Below are 18,271 nucleotides of genomic sequence, written 5' to 3' on the forward strand. Positions count from 1 at the left end.
ATATAAGTTTTAAGGATGGTTGTAAAGAAAAGATATTTTTCATTACAAAATGTTCCCCTTTTTCATCAGTGTTTGAGAATATTATTAAGGATTTGTGGCATGTTTTATGCCAAGATGAGATAGTGGGCAACATTTTATGTCACTGTTTTCTTATGGTAGATACAAAAACTTGAAATAATTATTATGTTTGGATCATGAAATTTCTGTAGTATCAATAGAGAAAAGGGGATATTTTGCTTGTGGACATTGTAAGGTTTGTCCCAAGATAAAAAAAATCTTACTGGTACTAAAATCAATGGAAAGAATTTCATTTCTAAGGGTAGATTTGATTGTGAACCTTATGGGGCAGTTTATATAATTGTTTGTGGTTGCAAAAGTCCTAAATGATATGTGTGTCAAGCCAAATGTAAGGTGAGAATTCGGGTTTTAGAACATCTGGGGGACATTAGAAACTGTAATTTAGAAACTCCTGATGCTGAGCATTTTCAAAAGGTCCATCAAGGGTCTGATAGTTGTTTTTTTTAGTGTATTAGCTGAACCTTATTTCCTTAGAGTTTGGAACTTTGCTAATAAGCTTAATTAACAAGAGAGGAAAATTATATTTAATTATAGGACATTATTTCCTAAAGGCTTAAACTTAGAGAACAATTTTTTGTTTTTAAAATAGACAGTGATTAAATGTTTTAATTAACAAATTGTTTAAACAAAAATAGAAATTGAGTAGTTGGTTTATGTGATTGTTAAATAGTATTAGATGGTTAACCAGGTTCACTGTGTAATACTGAAATTCCATAATCCCGAGACTCTGAATACCGACAAACAGAATCTTGAGATTGCGCACTATAGTGCAATCTTGGAGTTGGTATATTTAAGTTGCAGGGGGTGTGGGGGTGTAGGGGGTGCAGGGGGGCTTTCCCCCCTGCACAAACATTAGAATAGTTTATGTTATGTTTTAACTTTTTTTTTTTTTTTTTTAGTTCGAGATTCCGCAGTCTCGAGATTCTGGTCTTCTGTTTTCAGAGTCTCAGGATTGTGGAATTTTGGTATTATGTAGTAAACCAGGTTAATGTTATAATAAAAGATTAAATTATTCATTTGCAATTTAGTGTTATTGCTTAATTAAATTATTGTATAATTAATTAAAATGTTATTTCATTATCCTGTGAAGGTGAATAGCTGAGGTACCAGATTAGCAATAAAAAGTGGTGATAGAACAGTTCAGCCTTATTTTTGTTTTTTCACTTTTTTCCCATTTTTTTCATATTTTCCATGAAAATATTCCATTGAAAAAACAGTCTCAAATATGTCACAAAATGTCTCTGTTAATAAGCATAAATGCTATGATCTCATGTGCTTTTACCCTCAAATGAGCTCCTAAGTTGTCCCACACCTCATACCTGTCCTTTTTTTTATCTTTTTTACTTTGAATCCTTACCACATACTTCAGTTTTTTATTTTTTTCTGCCTTCTTTTCTGCTACTCAACTTTTGCCTTCATTTACTTTTTCTGCATATGTTTTTTTTTCTATCTCACCAGTACTGCACCCTCATTTTTTATTTTCTCCTTAATGTCCCCCAAGAAATATCTCCTTCATTTTATGGCTCACTCTGTATCACCATTTCTTTAAGTAAATCATCCCCACAACCTTCCCAACTGGAAGGTTGTAACTATACATCCATCATTTGCTGAGTCATCTGCATCAAACATGTTTCTTTGAAACATTTCCTCTGAATCCTGCACACATTCTCTGGTCTGGATATTTGCTTTCTTGTTCATTTCTTTCACTGCTCCATCATCTCCTTTTTTCTCCATCTGCCTCCCTATTTCTCTGGAGCTTATAAGTTGACATTATATTTAGAAAATATGTGGTTTTCTGTATCTTTTTTTTTTTTTACAACAAAAAGCATATTTTTGAAAGCAATGACTCATTAGTATATTATGTTTAACTGCCTTATTATGATAAAAGTGTCTAAATCATGGAAAAGTGAATATTTTTCAAAAGCAAAAATTAAAATTAATTTGATCTAGAACGTTAATATAACTAAGATTTATCGATCTCCAGCAGTGCTATTTTTCTCAAGTTCTTTACTCCAATATGTATCACAGTCTACCCGTACTGATGCAATTGATGCAACTTCTTTTCAAGATACTGCAAAGTCCCAGTTACAAACATCAGGTAGAGAAGTTTCAGTTATCAATTTAGTGTCATGTTTTTGTTCTTGTTTGTGAAGAGATTTAAATAAAGTCACAGTTTACTATAAAAACGTTACCACTCAAGAGAGGAGCTTTAGAAGTATTGGATGTATTGCTTGTGTTTTTCTTATTAGGGAGATCAATACTATTTATGACTGCTCACTTCATTTTTGTATCTATTTTTGGGTATTTTTTTCTGGTAGAAGTTATAATCACAGAATAAGCTTCCTAGAAGTTGTTTAACCCAACAATGAGTAGAGTTCTGTCATGGGAAATCACTGTCATTGATTTGTGCCATAAATGATTAATTCTCTTTTTGGGTGAATTTCCCCCCCTTCTTCAAGTTGATTCAACCATAGACTTGGTATATAAACATTTGGATTGTGGGAGGCTGACCCTCCCCATTCAGGAGATATGGGGGGGGGCTTGCATCCTGAAAGCAATACTTAAAATTTAAAAAGTGTTTTGGGGTAATCTTTTTTTGCCAAATACAGTTTGAGGATTCTGGTTTTGGTGCATTCACTTTGTTTACTAATAGTGGAAGCCTGAGCAGTTACTTCCATACCTGTATTCCTTAAATGCATTCCACATACAGTCTTTTGCAGCTACAATGAGTGGGGAAAGAAGAAAAAAGCTAAACCTCTAACCCACAAACATGCAGCGATCAGCAGAAAGACTATTGCAATAGTGTACTGCTTTATTTTCAGCTTCATGTCCCCAAATCACAGAGTTTAACCTGAGTTCTTTCATGGTGAAGATAATGGTTTTCTGTATACTTGTGTAGAATTTGTACAAGTACTTTGTCTTCTGACAAGGTATGTCAATTTACTTCTACTTTCACCGTTCTTATTTTCTAAGTTTTGCAAGCTGTGAAGAGATGCTCAAAAGATATGTGTGTGCTACATTAACAATGGTTGTACAGCATTTCAGCTGTATGTGTGTGTGTGTGACAAGAAACAAAACACACCTGGGGGTCTGTGGTGCTAAGAAACATCTCAATTTCTGTAATACTAGGCTCATTTGCTGATGTTGAGTTACTTAATTTTTTAAGCACTAAAATGTCATTTAAACTGAGGCCTTTCAGTGGTCTAGTGATTACTGTTGTTGTTTTATACACACAAGGTGTGGACTTCATGATTATAATACATGAACTATATATTTATTCATTATGTTTTTCAATAATGTTTGTTGATTTTCTACCTTCCTCTTTTTTTTCTTAGCCCAATGTATATATTTCCTTTCACTTGTCACAGTATATCAAGTCATGGTAGAAAATGCCTTCAAACAGCAATGTATCTACTATGTTTGTATATGCGTATCATTAATATGTTTAATTACAAAACGTATGGTTAATATTATCAGTAGGTTACCTTGAATATAAAGTAAGTAGAGGTATGGGTATTTAAATACTTTTTTTCAAAGCTATCCTGCAGCTACAGGTATACAAATTTATTTGGAATTAGACTTCATTCAAACTGAATGACAAAAACCAAGCTAACAATCTCCTAGTCTTGAAGTTTTTACTATAGAAATATTGTTTGCATTATTTCATGTTTTCAAATCATTACAGTTGTGCTCGCCTCTGAAAGGACAGTAGTCCAGTATGAACTGTAGTTTACTACTCAGGGATGGTGATTAAACTGCAGCATATCCATTGCCAAGCATACTGCTCAAGGATGTAAATCAGAAGATGGTAGTCACCAAAGGTGTTCTGACTTCTTTGAGCATATTAGGCTTACTGCTGCATAAGATGGAATGTGATTTAGTGGCCCTGATAAAAAAGAGAGAAAAAGTAGTAGCCACAGATAACAGAATTTAAAACAGATAACAGAATTTAAAACAGATAACAGAATTTAAAACAGCACTTATGCTGGATTTTAGTGACATTATTTGCTTGCAGTCAAGTAATAATCATTCATTTCACTGAAAATGTTAAATAGTAATCTTTCATTACATTAAAAATGTTGTATTACTCAACGTGAACATAAAAGTTCAACGATAATCGTCTAATGGATTAAACTTTAACTACAAAGGGAGGGAAAAACAGTTGTGGTTTTCAAAATTATAAATGGAGCTTGTCTTTACGGCTCGAAGAGCCAGAGAACAATGATTAGAAGATGAATAGTCCGCTTCCATTGGGTGTACTATTCTACATGCTGTACAGCACTTCACTGCTATTTCACTCTTGCAACTTCAAAGCACTGCATTTTAATTTAGATAAATGTTTTCCAGAATTCCCAAGCTATTTTCCCAAAACTCTACAAAGCTGAACATTCCATTTCAATTTATTTTCACCATTGTGTTTTCATGCAGTTTTCCAGATTTTCATGTCATCTGTCTTTTGCTGTATTAATGTTTGTTTGTGTCTTTCGGCTTTTCCCGGTTAGGGGTCACCACAGTGGAACTCCAGTCTGCTAATGATTGGTAGTAGATTTTTACGTGCCGAGTTACCAGCCCTGACGCACAACCTTCAACGAAGGTACGCCCATTCACGCATGTTTCCACGCAGAAGACGCTCTAGCTGAGAATCGAACAGCGTCTTACTGTGAGGCGACAACACTACCGCAGCACCACCACCGCGTATTGCTGTATTAATGTAGTATACTTAATTAAAAGCCAATGAAATATCATATAGGTATGAAATGCAATAGAAATGTAAAATGTTTGCATTTCAGATAACCCTTTACTTTAGAACAAGATACGACTAAGTACTATGAATGCAATATAAAAAAGTGATAAAATAACTTATTTTCTTAAATTAGTAGTGATGAGGTTACCTAATGTTTGTTAAATCTGAAGTAAAAGTAAGAAAGTAAGGAAGTTAGAAATAAAAAAGACAAGGGAAGAGAGGAGAAGAAAAGATAAAAAATAGTTACAGAGTATATTTAGCATATAAACAATCATAGAAACTCACTAGAAATGTTATGATTCCAAAGGTCAGCAAAGTAATGGTGAGGGTGGTAGCAGTCACAGTAAATTGAGGTTGGCAATGGGTATTGCTTTTATAACTCCAAGAAGCAGTAATAAATGACTGACAGCTGAAGATTTCCAGATAGTTACAAGCATGAATTTTATGCTGTAGTGGACTGGAATTTTACTTCAGCAAGTTCAAAGACTGCACTTTAAAACAGAGAAATCATTACCCAGAATTCTCAAAGCAGTAATTTTGAAACTCTGCCAAGCTAAAGGCATTGCTACATTTACTTCCAGCAGACATTTGCCTAGAGTCTTCTCGAATTTCTTGATATTTGTCTTTTTTCAATGTATGTGTGGTATATTTCGATTGAAAAAGTGCTGAAATGTCAGGCGGTTTTGAAAGGAAACAGAATAAACATTTTCATCCCTTGTGACCTTGTAGTTTTGAATGAGATGCATGTTTGACTTACTAATATCAGGTATTTTGATAGCAACATATATAAATGAGTAATGATATAAATTATTCTGATAAATAAATAACTGTGGTGTTTCTTAATTTATCTTAAATACCAAAAAAGATGAAAGCGTCAATGAATACTTAACACATAAACCACCTTTAAAACTATATATCTACCAGACAGGTGACATATACAATCATCTTTATCCAAATTTTTTTATTTTATGAAATGTGGACTATTACATACTTAGTCAGCATTTCACTCATTTTTTGTGCTAACCTAATCATGACTGGCTTTTATTCCCATAGTATTTACTTACATGCTGCATGGCTCTAAGCATTTTAATTGAACAGAACTTCCTTTCACCATAGAAAACAGTCTCTTGTAACTGTTGGTAAACTCATACAATTAATTCAACAAATTAACCAAGCTGGCCATTGCTGTGGTAAGTGTGTAAACCAACATTTAACTTCAAGTGGGAATAGAGTTGGAGCACCCAGACAATTCAGATGTGTCGAGAAACAGTTCAGCTACAAGTGCAGTGAGTAAATTTCAGTTTTCCGATTGGAAAAATCAGCAATATCAAATTAATTTGGAAACTGGGACTGCTGCTGGGAGATCTAATGTGACTGGGTCATTAATTGAGGAATTGCATCTTTTTGAGACTAAGTTGCAGAAACTTAAAACCTTACAACCAGAGAATGTTTATTTAAAGAAAATTATTGAAGCTCAGGTCATTCCGAGAGGCTTAAGGGTTTGGCATTATCCGAATGGTGTTGCCGAGAAACCCAAATTATTAACTGAACTATACAACCTGTTTAATAAAACTGGGCTGGAGATTTTAGACTTAATGATTAAACATAATTCCAAGGAAATTCAGATTATATCATCAGAGTTGGATGAGTTAAACGCGGCAATACAGAGTGACTTATTGTTTGCTGATTATGAAATTAACTATGTGAATTTGTTTAATAAAGTTGATGGTGTTTGCAAATGCCTATTGGCAAGGAAAGTCTCTAAAATGAAAAGGGACTTATCTGAATTTCAAAGTGGTCATGCATACCCTAAGCCACCAGGTTTTCATATTGGTTCTACTGGGGGAGCCACTCAGAGTGTAGAAGGGTGGGCTCAGTCACCAGAACTGATAAATTTGTCTGTTCCAGTGGGTTCCACCCCTTTAAAAGAAGTGGAGATGAGGAGATCAGAGAGAATACAGAACCAGCAGCAATGGAAAGAAGTAGGCCCTGGGTATACTATCCAACAGAACTACACAAGCCAGGGAACAAGACCGAAGCAGTATTCGAATCCATGGACATTCCGCAAACAACAGAGACAGCAGAATTAGATGGAGATTTATGGCCGGAAGGTATTAAGACATTTAACAGTGACAAACAGTAAAAATGATTTTAACATCTACAACTATTTTACAGCAAATATTAATGTTGCCCATGCAGATTTGTTTGCTAAAGGGCATACATTTGTGCCAGGTAGAAGAGCTGAAATTTCAAACTTAATTATAGATTTGAAGTTATTTGTTCGAAAACTTAATCTTGCAGTGTGGTTTAACAATTCAAATAGTAATTCAAATGGTAATTTATATCGTCCTAGTGTATTTGATCCACCTGTGAACCAACTCTTGCTAGCTTTTGAATGTACCTGTGAAGTGCATTTCAGGGATGTATGTGGGGGGAAATGCAATATTGAAAATAAACATTTCACAGAACAGAAAAAAAATTGCTGAATGCTGTTATTTCTGGTACTCATATAAAAATTATGAAGCTGGACAAGGGGGGTGGATTGATGGTAATGAACAACATAGATTATATTAGAAGTATGAATGGACTATTACTATGTGAAGACTAAGAGATTGCCTTCATTAATGAGCTAAATGTGGCATATAGTAAAATTGATGCTATATTATTTGATTTGGGGATGGAAGGTTCAATTTTGAAACCTGAATATGAATTCATGCTTAATGATAAACCTGCAATATCCAATATAGTTGGCATACCGAAATTATATAAAAACTTACAACCCCCCCCCCCCATTTAGGCCAATAGTGGGTAGCAAAAAGTCCAAACCATCATTTATTGCCAAGTTTGGGATGAAACCATCAAAGAACATGTGTTTAATATAAAACAAATATGTAAAGATTCTTGCCATTTTTTGAAGTTACTAAATGAAACTGACTTTAAGGTTAACTGTTTTTTGTAACCATAGATGTGTCTAATCTTTACACCATGATACCCTACAAACTGGGTCTTTCTTGGTTTGTCTAATCTTTACACTGTGATTCTCCATGAATTGGGTCTTTCTTGGTTTGAAAGACAATTAGAAAAATGGGAGTATTTAGCTCAGATAAAGTATATACTTTGGTTTCTTTAATGGAAACAGTATTAAAGTATATTTTTTTATATTTTGAAGGTGAGTTATTTAGGCAATCTTCAGGTGTAGCCATGGGTGCACCATGCGCGCCCATGTTTGCCAATTTAGTAATGTCCGAATGGGAAGACAGATTTATTCTAAACAGTGAATTTTCTAATGAATGGTCATTGTTCATTAAGTTTCTGGATAATCTTTTTATTTTATGGACCATAACCGAAACAATTTTTGAGATATATAAACACTACTACAGATTTTTTGCATTTTACTTTTCAATATGATCAAAATCAAATTTCATTTTTGGATGTTAAAGTGAGTAAATATTTTGAAGGGGGTTGTTTTGTGTCTGCAATATATCGAAAACCTATCTTTTGTAACAGCTACCTGCATTATTCAAGTTGGCATCCACAGCATCAGAAAAAATCGGTTGTGAAGGGACAACTTGTTAGGCTTTCCCATATGATATCAGATACAGATATATTTTATGCTGAAATTGATAAACTAATGCAGATGTTTGTGGATAGGGGGTACCCTCTTGTTTTTTATGTGAAATTAAATCTGAAGTATTAACAAAGAGAGAAAATGGATTTTACAGTCCAGTATTAAATGGAGGTGGGAGTGTTGGAAAGAATAACATTGGTGAGCTTAATATTGGGGGAGCAAAATATACAGGACCTTTGTTTATTATCAACCACAGGTTAGATGTCTTAAATCACCGCCATTTTCTTCTGTATGGTAAGTCCGCATGAGGTATAAGGTAGTGGTGTAGAACAAGTCATAACACAAATGTTGTAAGTTACTTACAGTGTATGTCTGTGAATCAGCAGGTGGTCTGTATAGATTACCTGTCCACAATGTCTGAAGAAATTAAGAACCAATAGTAAGAACTCATACCAACAGTGTCTGCATTTTCTATCTGTTTCATTGGAACATTCTCCTTGAAACAACATCCCTTTAACAGCAGCATGTCAGTAGCTGTTGGTACAGCAACCTTAGCAGATCATGCACCTTAACTGTCAAATACTCTGTGCACTGGAAACCTTCATGATAATGTGCTTCCGTACAGCCATGACAGTACTCAGAACATTATAAAATCACTGAAGCACTGACTCAAACTTGGAAAAAAAAACACACGACAAATAGCTGAAGGCTAAGTCTGAAAACATCACACTCTTAGTAATAAATCACTGCCGTGCAGGATAACAGTAGTAAAAGGGTTTATTTGATAAAGCGCTTTTCATCCCACTCAATTGTGGGATTTCCTCAGATAAAGAACAAAAAAACCCAACTTTAAAATATACAAATCTCTCCAATTCACATGTTCACAACCATGATCCCTGATAGGATATTACATCCTGTCAGGTGTTTAAAATCCTTGATACTCATGAATGAACTCATCAAAGTTATAAACACACTCTCTACCATGTTTAATCTACACATGCAGGTATAATACTAAATTTATATATATTGTATCCCATTCTCATATTTTAACTCATTAGGGTTACAGAATCGTGTATACAAAATCATATATATAAAAATATAAATGTATAAATAGATACAAAATATATATAAAAATACAAATAACCTAGGCTATTTATCTGGTTAGGCTTTTAAGTTTTAAAATACAGTTAACTGTACAAGTTTCATTCAAACCTGGAAACAAACATGCATCAGTTTGCAGCTGCCAAAGTAATTCCAATCTCTCTAAACATACGGAATCCGGGCCTCCCTTGCCATCTGGCAGGATACAGTCTACTGCTCTAAACATAAATTTATGGTTGGGGGTTTCTGACGTGTGTCTAGCTAAAGCGTTTTCTAATTTTCCTTTTCTAATGTAATATAGCTGTTCATAGACCCGCTCCCGTAGTTTCTTTCAGTCTTGCCAATATAAAATGCGATGCATTGTTGGCATTGGGCTAAGTAAATTACGGCTTTTGACTGACAGTTAAATTTGTGTTTCACCTTGTACTTATGGTTCCTAAGGCTAAAAGTTTCTCCTGTAACCATGTATGAACAAAGGTTACACATATTGCATTGAAACATGCCTCTCCTACCTGTGGGGTTTCTGAACCTGACTTTCCAGTAATTGTTTTAAATTCTGGACCCTTTTCCACACTATTCTAGGTACATCTGGTAATTTAGTTCTTAAATCACTATCATTTTGTATCAAGGACCAGTTTTTTTGAATAATTGTCAGGATTGCATCACTATCAATGCTAAAAGGTGTAATAAACTTCAACCATGGTGCAATGTCATGCTCTTCCTGATTTCTAACTCAAGGTAGTACTATAGGATCTCCATTTCATTTTTTCCTGAGAATGGGCTGATAAGTCCCCAACATCCTTTTGTCTGTTACTTTTTTAATAAGTTTGTCAGTAAGTTGTCTAGGGTATCCACGTCTAACAAACATACCCTTTAATAATTGATATTCCTCCAGAAAGTCTGTATCCGTTGATACCATCTGTGTGGCCCTGACCAGTTGGCCTTTCACTACTGATCTTTTCTGGTACCAAGGGTGGCAACTACTGTAGTGCAGGAAGGTGTTGGAATAAGTCTCCTTTCTGTAAATTGTTGCACAAAAGGAGTTTTCTCCATAGTCCTTCATAACTCTACATCCAAGTACGCAATCCTGTCTGAACTAAAGGTATATGTAAATGACAGGAAGTGGGTAGTTGAATTGAAAAATGTTACCAATTCTTCTGCTGTTTTGTCATCTCCTTTTACTAATATAAAAATGTTGGCTAAGAAACACGTATAATATTTTATATGATTAACAACATGTTGGTTCTTCCTAACAAGTTCCTGCTCCCAGTAGACCATGACTAAGTTGGCAAAGCTTGCTCCGCAGGGGGAGCTTATAGCCACTCTGACTTTCTGGAGGTAAATTCTGTTGTTAAAAGTTAAAAAGATATAAGACAAAATAATGTCCAATAATTCTTCAACTAATGAAATCTCCGATGGGGGTGCCCCTTTTTTTCTAAGCATAAAGTTAACCCATTCTATGCCCTCCTCATGGGGTATAGATGAGTACAAATCTTTATCATTGATGGTCAAGAAGTTTAAGTCTTTATCAAACTTAAAAGTGTTAATATTTTGTAGAAATGACCATGAGTCTTTACAAATATGGGGTTCCTGAATCACGTATTTCTTGAGAATATTATCTACTAACTTTGCACAGGGGTAGGTTATGCTATTTATTGCATCGACTAAAGGTCTCATGGGTGGGTCTGTCACAGACTTGTGGATCTTTGGAATCCCGAAAAGAATTGGAATCCTGGGTGCAAGCATAGTAAGGTAGTTCAAGATTGAAATATCAATTTGACCCTCAATAAACAAATCATTCAAAAAGGAATGAATTATAGTATATGCTTGGTTAAGCTTGTTTCTTGACTTCTCTTGGTATGTACAGCTATCTAAAATGCTAAGCATTTTTACAGTATAGTCTTCTTCTGACATGATGACTAAACCACCACCCTTGTCGGGTTGTATAATTCTAACCCCTGCCTCTCTGATTAAATTTAAAGCTATCCTTTCATCTGGAAAAACATTAGGCACTGCATTTCTATTGTGTGTATTCAAAGTCAAAGTACTTTGTAAATCTATTTCACACATTTTGTCAAATAAAACAAAAACAGGCTGCAATGGTGGTAAATAAGTACTAGCAACATGATAGTTGTTAACTTTAATCATATCCGTAGCAAATAAAACATTTAAGTTCAATTTTCTCGTAAAAAGTTTAACATCAATTGATGTTTTGGCTAAATCAGCCTTATTGGTAGGTACAAAAGTGTTACCTTTAGTGAGTAGCTCTATTAATACAGAGTCAATTTGTACTTCAGTGCAATTAAAAATCTTAACGTCTCTGCTCGAGTGGCACATAATTCTACAGTCACCTTCTTGAGGAAAACTAATATCCGTTACCTTCCTCTCTTCCCCCACTTGTTGAAATGATTTTAAACACCTGACAGGATGTGATATCCTATCAGGGATCATGGTTGTGAACATGTGACTTGGAGAGATTTGTATATTTTAAAGTTGTATTTTTATTGTTTTTTATCTGAGGAAGTCCCACAATTGAGTGGAATGAAAAGCGCCTTATCAAATAAATCCTTTTATTACTGTTATTCTGCATGGCAGTGATTTATTACTACGATTGTGATGTTTTCAGACTTAGCCTTCAGTTATTTGTTTTTTTGTTTTTTTTTCCCAAGAACTCAGAACATGCATCTGAAATGTCCAAGTTCTAACAATAATAAAGAGTAAAAGGATCCACAAACTGGATAAACGCTCGGTTTACACCTCAGAGCAAAAATAAAAAAATATATTAAAACGAACTGACCACGGCTGGGTGAACTCAGATAAAATGCAGCTTTAATGAACAATATAAAAGTAAGCGCTTTCTCGATTTATAGCTAATCGCTTCTTCAAACTCTATTCACACAAACAATACCACAGAATTTAAACTATTTCCATCCAGTCAAATGCAATAACTGTATGATGTCATTAATTCATAAAATGTTTAAAAACCTGTTTAAAGAAAAAAGTAATACATAGAACATATATAAAAAACATTCATTTAAAGAACAATGAAATAAAAATCAATGCTTTAAAGGTCTGGCTCTCAGAAAAGGTTTTAGTAAAACTGTACTATTTAACCCTGGAAATCTATCTGCTTGAAGTTGTAAAATCCATTTTTGTTCTATCTCTTCCACTTTATTCCTTATATCACCTCCTCTAATACTTTGTTCAATAATCTCTATCACCATAAAATTAAACACGTGTATTTTCAGCTTGTACATGTTTAGCTAAAGCACTGGTGTCTTTCTTGTTGGCTATATCTCTTAGATGCTCCAGTACACGTTCCTTCAGGCACCTGTTAGTTTTGCCTATGTAAAAGACAAAACATTTGGTGCAGAAGCTGAAATAAACTAGGTGTTGTGATTTACAGTCCGCATAAAAATTGATCTCTAAATTGAAATTTAGAGTGGGATGTGAAGAAACAGATTTACTATACAAATAACTACATGCCATACAATTTCTACAGGGAAATGTTCCTGTTCTTTGAGATAGTGTTGTATGTTTATTGGTACTTGATTTGTAACAAAGTTGCCTTTTCAAAGATTTTTTATTAATGAAAGAGAAGTGGGGTGTATCATCTTTTACCCCCTCCAACTCATTCATGGATAAATGGTAGAATATTCCAGTTCTTCTCGAAGATCCAACAGAATCTCCTAACGCCACTGAAATAAGTCACTGGGAACCTAATCTTAGTGGGTTGATTTTTATATATGCTTTTATATATGTTACATTCCTCACTTGTTGTTTCTGAGAAAAATGGTTTACCCTTATGTCTTCGTTTTTCAGACATATCTTTGATGCTATTATCAATGTCTCTGTCACTATATCCTCTATCTTTGAATTCTTTCTTTAATGCTGATATAGCTACATCTAAGCCTTCACTTGTATTATGTAGGCGACTAGCTCTCATAAACTGTCCTCTAATAACATTCTTGCATACATGCCCAAGATACATGCTAGTCTTTTGAAGGATACTGTTCCTACTGCTAGGTTTCCTATAGATACTAGTAATAATTTGTTTGTCATGTGATTTGCGTAAGTTAACATTCAAGAAGTCAATAACCTCATAAGAGTGTTGACAGGTAAATTTCAGAAAATCAGTAGTACTGTGCAGGTAATCAATCAATTGTTTCAATTCATCAATCATGCCATCCCACAACAAAAAAAAAATCATCAACAAAATGTATGTACCATACAATGTTATCCATATGACCATTTCCTTGCAACAAGTAATTAATTTCCCATGCAATCAGTACCAGGTTGGTGTAGCTATTTGCACATCCTGTGCCCATAGCCACGGCAACATTTTGTAAATAGGAATTCCCATTGAAGACAAAAACATTGTTTTCCAATATAATATCAAGTAAGTCGCAAATCAAATTAATCTTGGCAGTGCTATATACCCGTTTATCATTCAGTAGATCACAAACCCTTTCTATACTCCAACTATTGGGTATCACCATGAACAGAGATGTAATGTGCATGGTGACAAACATATAATCCCTGTTCAAATCTGAGATCTTATTGTACAGCAAATTCAAAAAGGCCTTGGTGTCCCTGAGTACCATATCGCATAGCTTTAAAACTGGATGTAAACACCTCTCAACATAAATCGATAGGCCTCTGTAGCCCACCCTTTACTTGAGACTATAGGTCTCATAGGTGGGCAAGTCATACTCTTATGAACCTTTGGTAGTCCATAAATCATTGGTATCAGTGGATGTTCTATCTGAAAATAATTAAACAGTTCTTCAGTGATTTGTCTTGTTACAAGCAAGTCAAAAATAAATACTGACACTCTATCAATAATAACCTTAACCTCTCTACTAGTAATCAGCAAGTAAGTGTCTTCATCATTCAATAATGACATCATTTGTTGAATATAAAAAGATTTGTCCATCACCACTACGCTGCCTTCTTTATCTGCTGGTCTAATTTCAATACTCGATAATGTTTTTAACTGTATCAATGTCTCAATTTCCATTGTATCTAAATTGTGGGTTTAATAGTACAGTTTCACTAAAACCTTTTCTGAGAGCCAGAATTTAATGCATTGATTTTTATTTCATTGTTCTTTAAATGAATGTTTTTGATATGTTCTATGTATTACTTTTTTCTTTAAACAGTTTTTTAAACATTTTATTAATTAATGACATCATACAGTTATTGCATTTGATTGGATGGAAATAGTTTAAATTCTGTGGTATTGTTTGTGGGAATAGAGTCTGAAGAAGCAATTAGCTATAAATTGCGAAAGTGCTTACTTTTATATTGTTCATTAAAACTGCATTTTATCTGAGTTCACCCAGGCATGGTCAGTTAGTTTTAACATATTTTTTATTTTTATTTTTCTAATAATAATACTCAGAACATGCATCTGGAATGTCCATTTTCTGTGTGACAAGCTCCAGCAACAGACAGTGCTGCACTGGTCACCCAACAGTATGGAATGGAATGTGTCCTGGGAATCTCTACTGCTATCCTTTTTCATGGAGCTGATCATTATATTGTGTGCTCTTTGCTCATTGGGACACTGTGTGTGCATATTCTAAATACAGATAAGCATTAATGTGTTATACTGGGTAGGGTCTCTGGGAACCTAAACCATTCTTAATATACTTCTCAAAACTTTCCATTAGATGTAAATAATCCATTCTAGCAATGCTTTACACTTAATATTTTATTTATTTATTTAACATTTGTTGACTGGGAAAGTCTGACTAGGTTCCACAGATCCCGTTTTCAGCAGAGGCCCGGGGAGAAATGCTCCAGAAGCATGTCTTTAGAATGTGGGAGGAAACCAGAGTACCCAGAGGAAACCCACGAGAACGCAGGAAGAACATGCAAACTCTACACAGAAGGCACCCCAGCCGAGAATCGAACCGGAGAACCTCTTGCTGTGAGGTGACAGCATTAACCGCATCACTGCGCTGCCCATAGGTGCATAACATCTTATCATATACAATATACTACTGAACCAAAAAAATCACCCCTTTTCTAAAGTGCAATCAGTAGCAGAATGAGCTGAGATAATATAAACAAAATACTGCAATATAATTCAAGATGTTAATTAAATAACAAATGCTCTCACTTTATTTGAAAAATAATCTCCCCTTTTCTTGCTGGATTTTTTAACGTAGTTGAAAGTTTTGAATCATTATATCTGAAGCTGTCATAGAAGCAGAAACTTTGCCGACTAACTGAAAAAAGCACTTAGGAAGGAAGGAAAAAAAAGCAGTCCATGAATTCACACCACATACCGCTCTCATTGCTGCCTTCCCACAAAAACTGATTTTCCTGCTGTATCCATCATACCATAATACTCAGCAGTACTCCCTCCAAGTTCCTCACCAGACATGAGGAGCATCAACAGGCATTACATCTTCCAGATAAAGTGGTTACTGTTCATCCCATGTCACTGACTGTGAAAGTGCATGCCACCTGTAGTGTTTTACTGCAAATGCTCCTTTATAACAAGCAGCCATTTCTCTATCACTGTATGTTGCAGTTTATGTGAAGTCTTGCCTTTGGACACAAAACCACATAAATGTGCAACTCTAAATGAACAGAACTCAAGCACTTTAGTCACACAAGGTCCTCAAGGTATTAAATATTAATGATTATGCAATAATATGTAATAACTAGTACTAACTCTTTGCTGGCAGCTACAAATAATTAGCAGCATGTGATGTCACTACCCTCTGTCCATTTCAAAACTGTGAAACCAAATTCAACATGGAATAAAAGTATTAAAGCTCAGCAGATGTCTGAGCTGAGGATATCTGCTCGAGAACAGAAAAGTCTCTGCCATGCATGGACTGTGAAGCACCCAAGGGCCATGGAAATAAACTCTGATGATCTCTAGAATCCTGATGACTTTTTTCATGTGGATTCAGTGGAAGACAGGCAGCCTTAAGAAAGAGCTTATTACTTAAACATTTTAGTTGTTCCTGGAGTAGGCAGGGGAAAAGAAATGTTTAAGTTTGTACATTTGTACACTTGCAGTAATACTGACAACATAAAAGCTCACACACAAAATAGCAGCTTAGAACCCTTGCCTACCAGCAGTAATTGGCTTCAAATATAAGAGTATACTAAGCATTCAGCTTTTTAAAAAAAAATTTTGCATACACTTATTGTGAGTATGACGTCTCAGTGTTAAATTTTCTGATAGTGGAACTCATTTCCTCCAGTACATCTCTTTTGACTGCGTACCTTTAATTCCCAGTGGGTGTGGCTTGAGCCTTTAAAAAATGAAGTTATCACCTTACAGTTCTAACAAATACTCATTGACAGAGGCCAAATGTCAGTACAATTGTGTTTGCCATCATGCATGCTTCAAGATGAAATATTCTGATACCTTGTATGTAGCATGGTTTTGAAATTATTAATGCAAACATGAACAAGTAATATTTGGCGCCTAGAGGCACAGTAGAAGGTAACTGCAGAAACACCTGTAGGAGCACTCAGTTGTAATGAGTTTACAACTTTGGAACTATTGTAGTCACTTTTTCAGTATCTCCCTTTAGCTATACCACATCATTTTATTCACTAACTGTTATACCAGTGCCTGGTCCTTCTTTCAGGTTTAACAATGTGTCAGTTCTAGATACATGCATGGAATGCATTTCTTGCATCCAAAGTATCACAAGATGCTATAGCTTTAATGGGCTATCAAGGAGCAGTGCTAACTTTCCTTACTCAATCCTTTGAGAACATTTAGTCTCATAACTGCATTTGATGCTGCTTTCCCTGTGGCCTCACATTGCTTAAGTTTTTATCTTGTATGTAATGAAGCACTGCTGTAGTCTTTTTGTGTTAAAATATTAGTCTGCTGAGTTTTTGCTGTGAAAATAGATTTTTCAGAGTTTTTCCTTAAGCAAGTTATGTCCTATCTTGTTATTCTATTAAGTACTTTGGTTCTATAACCAGTAAAGCTTTTAAGCAGTGGTACTCCTTTCCAGTCATTTTCTGCTGTCTGTGTGATCCCTCCAGATATAAACGGAGGGGATGTTGGAGACCAGTTGTTTCATGTTGCATGATCACATGGCCCTGCTGTGGTCAGGATGACATGACCCTTCAGCAGTTGGTCAAAAGAAACCCTTGCCTGCTGAGATATGCAGTAATGCTAGCTTTGTATGTTATACATTCTTGCAAAATTCATGAGTACATATTTAGCACAAAGAATTTTTTTCCAGGCCATTGCAAAAAGATAGTTGCAATGAATGAGACTATCAAATCAAAACCAGCTTTGCTGTGAAATTCCAAAAAAGGGCTGGGGACGTTTAACCCACTTATTATGCCACATGCTCTATCTCACATGCAAGCAGCAAGAGGAGACTAGTAAAGATGACCAACATAGTAACATTGTACCACAGACAATCACTGCATAGTGAAGTGATTGATATCTCAAAGGGTTTAATCTGAAACATCATGTCTCCTTTAGTCAGGACAGAAAATATTGCAAGTAAAACACGTAAGTTGCAAAACATAATAATCATAAGTAATCACACTGGAAAGCAAGACACATGGCTCTTATCTTTATATAAAGGTTGGCAGAAAAAATGGAATTTCCTTCCTTCTTTGAGTTCTGTGACCTTACAACTAAGAATAGTGCCTGCAAAAAACAAGCAAGCAGTGACTTATTAAATTCTCAGCAACAAATAAAAAAGTGATACGGCAGATTCTGATGTTTTGTGATCTAGTAAATGAGCACAGTCAACAGTAGCATTCCCATCTTAAAT

The sequence above is a fragment of the Protopterus annectens genome, chromosome 4.part1, assembly GCF_019279795.1.
Source record: "Protopterus annectens isolate FY-2018-M chromosome 4.part1, PAN1.0, whole genome shotgun sequence".
NCBI lineage: Eukaryota > Metazoa > Chordata > Ceratodontiformes > Protopteridae > Protopterus > Protopterus annectens.